Source organism: Dasypus novemcinctus, chromosome 8 (assembly GCF_030445035.2).
Source record: "Dasypus novemcinctus isolate mDasNov1 chromosome 8, mDasNov1.1.hap2, whole genome shotgun sequence".
Lineage (NCBI taxonomy): Eukaryota > Metazoa > Chordata > Mammalia > Cingulata > Dasypodidae > Dasypus > Dasypus novemcinctus.
The window spans coordinates 21,313,440-21,319,221 of record NC_080680.1 but is presented as its reverse complement, the minus strand read 5'-3'; the positions used below and the strand labels follow the sequence as shown (position 1 = coordinate 21,319,221).

The 5,782-nt window shown below is 40.5% G+C and overlaps 1 non-coding gene across 1 annotated transcript; it reads left to right on the top strand.

Moving 5' to 3' along the window:
• The first annotated feature begins 5,011 nt into the window (after positions 1–5,011).
• LOC111767208 (small nucleolar RNA SNORA7) lies at positions 5,012–5,151 on the top strand. Its single transcript, XR_002799092.1, has one exon. It is a non-coding gene; the product is annotated as a small nucleolar RNA SNORA7 (small nucleolar RNA).
• The last annotated feature ends 631 nt before the right edge of the window (positions 5,152–5,782 follow it).

The window sequence follows — 5,782 nt, the reverse complement described above, 5'->3', positions numbered from 1 at the left end:
TACCAATCCATTTTCAGAGATCTGAACTGATAAGAAATATTTACCTACTGGGATTTTTAATTGAATGTGGTCTTTCCATTTCTGGGTATCCATTTCAAATTAGGCAAAATGATAATACTTAATGTAATTTTTGCACAGTACAGTTATATTAAATACAGTATTCCCTGAAATGAATATTCTGTTAAAACCGAGTGGTACCTTACCATGCCTTACATCTCACCTTAGATACCAAATGATGTCACTGTAAATTTTTTTCTCTTTGGATCACTGTGCTTTCTTGGAATAAGTGCTTAGAGACTTTTAGACACTTAGGTCAGATCCCAGATACTGCATTATTTTTTACCATAGAGACATCAAAGATACCATTCTATCACTTATCACACTGAAAATGCTAATATGTTTGTACTCACAAACTTGCACATTTGACAGAGAGCTAGCAATTCTTTCCAAGCATAAGAAATATAGTTTCCAGAAAATATGAGCTCCCCTATAGATTGAGCTGCTTCTTGTGCAGAAAGCAAGGCTCTGTCATTTTATCTTCTAAGGTCTTTGCTGTGTCACTAAGAAATCAGGGGCAGTGACAACCTCCCGGATTCTGGCAGGTGTTACAGACAACCAGCTTCATCAACTTTTTTTTTCCTTTCTTTTTTAATTGTCTTTTTTTAAAAAAGATACATAAATCACATAAAATGTTACATTAAAAATATAAGGGGTTCCCATATACCCCACTCCTCTCACATCGACAACTTCTTTCATTAGCGCGGTGCAGTCATTGCATTTGATGAGTACATTTTGGAGCACTGCTACACCGCATGGCAGGGAGAGGGAAAAAGAGGCGTGAAATTGGGACATCTTCAGGACTTAGAGTTGTCCTCAATGATCTTGCAGGGACAGATGCAGGACATTATATCCTGCCATAACCTACTGAATGGGCAGGGAGAGAGTATAAACTACGACGTAAACTATATTCAATAAACTTTTTGAGTGTGTGTTTTCAGAAGAACATGCCCTCTGAACAAGGGGGAAAAAATTGCAGACTGCATTCGTGTCAGTGTAGACTCAGCTGTAAGCGACCTGTTATGCATTAGTGACTTGCTTTCTTCATTCTTAGGGGTAAAGGTAAGGTGTTTGCTTATTCTGTGAACAACTTGTTATGCCAAGGAAAAGACTCAGAAAAAAAAGGAAACCATTCTGCTAAGTGAAAGAAACCAGATGGAAAAGACCAATATTGTATGATTCCACTTATATAAAATGTCCAGCAAATTCTACAAAGACAGGGAGTATATTTGCCTGGGTCTGAGGGTGAAAAAAGGGGATTTACTGCAAATGAGCCCAAGGGATCTCTTTGGGAGATTGTGGTGATGATTTAACAACTTTCAAAGTTTACTAAAAGAGTTGAATTGTGCACTTAAAACAGGTGGCTATTGTAGTATGTGAAAAGTAGAAGGGATATATAACAAAGTAATTATCACCCTCTAACATGTGAAATATACTCTGTTAGGGAAAAAGCAGAGAGTAACCCTGCAATTGTACCCTTGCCTACAAAGAAAAGTAAAAGAATTGGCATAGTTTGTTTTTTATTTCTGTAAAAGCTATGAATTGAATCAGTGACCAATTCTTTCTTCAGCCTATAGTTTGCTCTATTATGTGTTACATCTAGGATTGTAAGCAAAGCCTGTAATCTGGGCATTATTGGGATTTCTAGGGAAATTCCAAGGAAATTCATTGGAATTACCCATCTCAAACATGACCCCAAGAATTACATTTCTTTGATCTTTTCATGTCATTTTTGTAACTTTTTGTTTTGATATCATTTCAAACCTACAGAAAAGTTGCAAGAATAGTACAAAGAATTCTGTATGTCATCACCCAGATTCACCCACTGTTTACTTTTTGACCCTATTTGCTTTATCATTCTTTTCCCATGTGTATTTCTGAAATCTTTTCTCTTTTTCCAAATACACACATAGTGCATGTGCATTGGAAAAATAAAATGAGTTACGTAAGTATAAGTATACCCCATTACCTTACACTCTAGAGAAAACCTTAATAATTTCTTAAAGGCTCTTCACAGAGTGTTTGCAAGAACAAATGAAATAATCAGTTAAAGTGCTTTGCTTTAAAGTGCATGTACAAATATTTGCTTCTATGCCCCAATCCTCCTCCCCCGTCTGTCCCTTCTCCCCTTCCCCACCCCCTCCCACAAAAAAAGCAATCATTTCTAACTTTCTCCTATGATTCAGCCAACGACCACCATCTATGCTTTATCTCATCGCATAGAGAGTGAATTCTCTCAAAGGCAACGTGGAGACTAAGGAGTCTTAACAGACTGCATGAAACAACTAAGGTACGAGTCCCATCAACAAGCAAAGGAATACCTAACAAAGCAATTACTACACTCCTATTACATATGCTTCACGCTATATTCAGAAAAAGACAGAGTCCCCTGTACTTTCACAAATCAATACGAAGGAGGATACATGGCATGGCTTAGTTTGTTTGGTAATTGTTTTTCCTGGCCATCCGTTTTCTAACCCACTGGTCTCCCATCTGTGATCACATGTCCTCGGAAGCTCAACATCAGAGCATGACTGGCGCCAACTCTAATCAGAATCAGTTCATAGAAAGGGCCCCTGCTGACAATGGATAGAGAGAAATAAAGAAATGATAGGGAGTGAAAAGGGGTTACCCTAACAAAGAACAGATTAAAACAACAACCACCCCGAGAAGTGCCTCCACTTCTCTGTTTACCATGAGCTCTCCTTCCTGCCCCCACCCTAACCTCAATTTTCTCACAATGGGAGAAATTTTCTCACAGTGAGATCCCTTATGGAATCTCACAGATCCTGCCCCTCCTCTCCGTGGGTATGTAGGCTATGAGGCAATGACTCTAAACACCAACAGATCCTTAACTGTTACTGCATAGTGGCGTGGACAATTCCTTCAAAGTGGCAAGAACTTCCAAAGCCTTAGGGAAGCCTTGTTCAAAAGAGAGTGAGTAGGGCGGTGGTTGTAGTTCAGTGGTGGGAAGCTCTTGCTTCCCATGCAGGAGGTCCCGGGTTCAATTCCTGGTACCTCCTTAGAAAAAAAAAAAGAGGATGACTATTTCTCTGAGGAAGTGTTCATGCATCTGTCTGAGATGGATTTGCAGGTTTGTGATTTGGCTAAGGTCTAAACCATGGCTATTGTGGGACTTGTCCAGGTGATCTCACTATTGGCCTTGGTCCCTGAGTTAGAGCCAGCAGTCATCATTTTGGCTGCAGGAAGTGTGCGGGAAAGCTTCTAGGCCAGATCAATATTTGGTAGATTCAAGGAAAAATGATAAATCCAATTTTCCTAGATGTTAACTAGAGTCAAAAACAGAACTTCTGCCAGAGTCCACCTCGGTCCTTATTTGAGTATATTAAAGAGACTGTTCATTGATTTTGCCTCTCCATTGACAGCATCTTAGTACTAAGTCAGCCATAGATGCTAGACCAGTGCTGGGCCTGGATCCTTTTCCCACCTGATCTCTGGGCTTATACTAGAAGCAGCATTTTATGTGCACTGGTTCTTAGTGGAGTCTGAGAATGGTTTCTAATTGAATGCTCTCAAGAAGTTGTTCTCTTATCTCTCCTATTTCTGGCCAATATACTGCAGTGGTTAAACAGACTCTAGAGCCAGGCCACTGAGGTCTAATCCCCAGCTCCTGGGGAACCTTGGCCAAACCAATGAACTTCTTCTGCAAGGCAAGGATCACAGTAGATAGAATCTGCCTCACAAGGTCAAGGGTTAAAGAGTTAATGTATGTAAAGTGACTAAAGCTATGCATGGAATGTACTAAGTGTTCTATAAATGTTGACTTCGGTGGTTGTTGTTAACTATTATTATTATTATATGCTATCACTATAATATGTTGCATGTTTTAAAGTGTCCTTACTTCCCCAGTTCATAAAGCACCATTGGGAAAAGGCATCTAAGGGAATGGGTAGGGGAAAGATTATGGTCTTCCCAACTCTACCCAAGCTTTCTCCATTCTCCAGAGATCATCTGCCCTGCCGTTTGAGCCTGCCAATCATTTCTCTGCCTTAAAAAAAAAATGGTTTCCCATTGCTTAACACGTGCAGTCCAACGTGTTGAACATGGACCACAAGGGCTGGCGTGATCCAACCTTGCCTCTTCTCTTATTTCATCTTGCACTGCTTCTTCCCTTAGCTCTCTTCACATCATCCTCATTGGCCTCCTTGCAGGTTCTCAGAGCCTTTGTGTTCGGCATCCCTCTCTGCAAGCACACTCTTCCTCCCCTGCCACGCCCCTCGCTTCCTTCTGCTCCTCATTGTCTGTCACACTGCCTTTCCTGGTGCTCCATGCAAATTAGGGTCCCAGCAGTCCTCCCTCATAGCATGCCAAAAATTGAAATTATTTGCCAAATACGTCTTTTGCCCACTACCCTCTCTGTTTTCTTCACCGTTGAAGCCCCTATACCTGGCATGGTGCCTACAAGTTATTAGGTTGTTGAAAGAAGTGAGTGGGAAGAATAAATTTGGTACCTTATATCATGCTGTAAAATCTATCAGTCTTTCTGTTTTGTGCTCTTGAGCTACAAGCTTAAGAAATCCTTTCCTACCCCTCAGGAATAAATAAATTCTTCTCAATTTTCTTCTAATTTTAATGATTTGCATTTCACTTTTAAGCCCTTAAATGATCTAGAGTTGATTTTTCATATGGTATGAGGCAGGGATCCGTTTTCATTTTTTTCTCTATGCATGCATTTCCCCAAGGTCATTTACTAAATGATTCGTTTTTTCCTCCAGTGATTTACAATACCACCTCTGTCAAAAGTGAGATTTTCAGGAGTACATCTATCTCAAGTAGATGAACACCTGTTTCCCACATGGGAGGTTCTGTATTCCATTCCTAAAAATATAAACAAAAACCTTTTGTCTTCTATTCTTAATTTGCCAAAAGTTTTTAATATAAATAGATGCCAAATTCTCTCAAGTGCTTTTTTTCTGAAAATATAAGAGTGGACGACCTCCCAGGATCGCGTCTGGAGAATGGCTAGTGTTCTACCAGCTTCGGAGATGGGAGGGAAAGTAAGCCTGGCAGAGATGCCCATTCCATTCCCAGTTTACTCAGTAGCTGGTGATTGGAAGATCCTCTGCGACAGTGTTCAAGCCCTGGGCAGGAAGGCCGCCTTCCAGCACTCTTTTTTAGACGTTTTCTGCCTCTTTCTTGAAGACATCTTGGCTGCCCTCAGACCCCTAGTGAAGCCCAAGATCGTCAAAAAGAGGACCAAGAAGTTCATCAGGCACCAGTCAGACAGATATGTCAAAATTAAGCGTAACTGGTGGAAACCCAGAGGCATTGACAACGGAGTGCGGAGAAGATTCAAGGGCCAGATCTTGATGCCCAGTATCGGTTATGGGAGCAACAAGAAAACGAAGCACATGCTACCCACCAGCTTCTGAAAGTTCCTGGTCCACAATGTCAAGGAACTGGAAGTGCTGCTGATGTGCAACAAATCTTCCTGTGCTGAGATTGCTCACAATGCTTCTTCCAAGAACCGCAAAGCCATCGTGGAAAGAGCAGCCCAGCTGGTCATTAGAGTCACCAATCCCAATGCCCGGCTACGCAGCGAAGAAAATGAATAGACAGCTTATTTTCAAGTTTTATTTGTGTGAAATAAAACCATAAAAAGTCAAAAAAAAAAAAAAAAAAAAAGAGTGGCCCAGATAGTTTTCATCCTTTAATCTGAGCATGTGGATATTTACATTAAAATATTTTCTAATGTTGGTCAAAT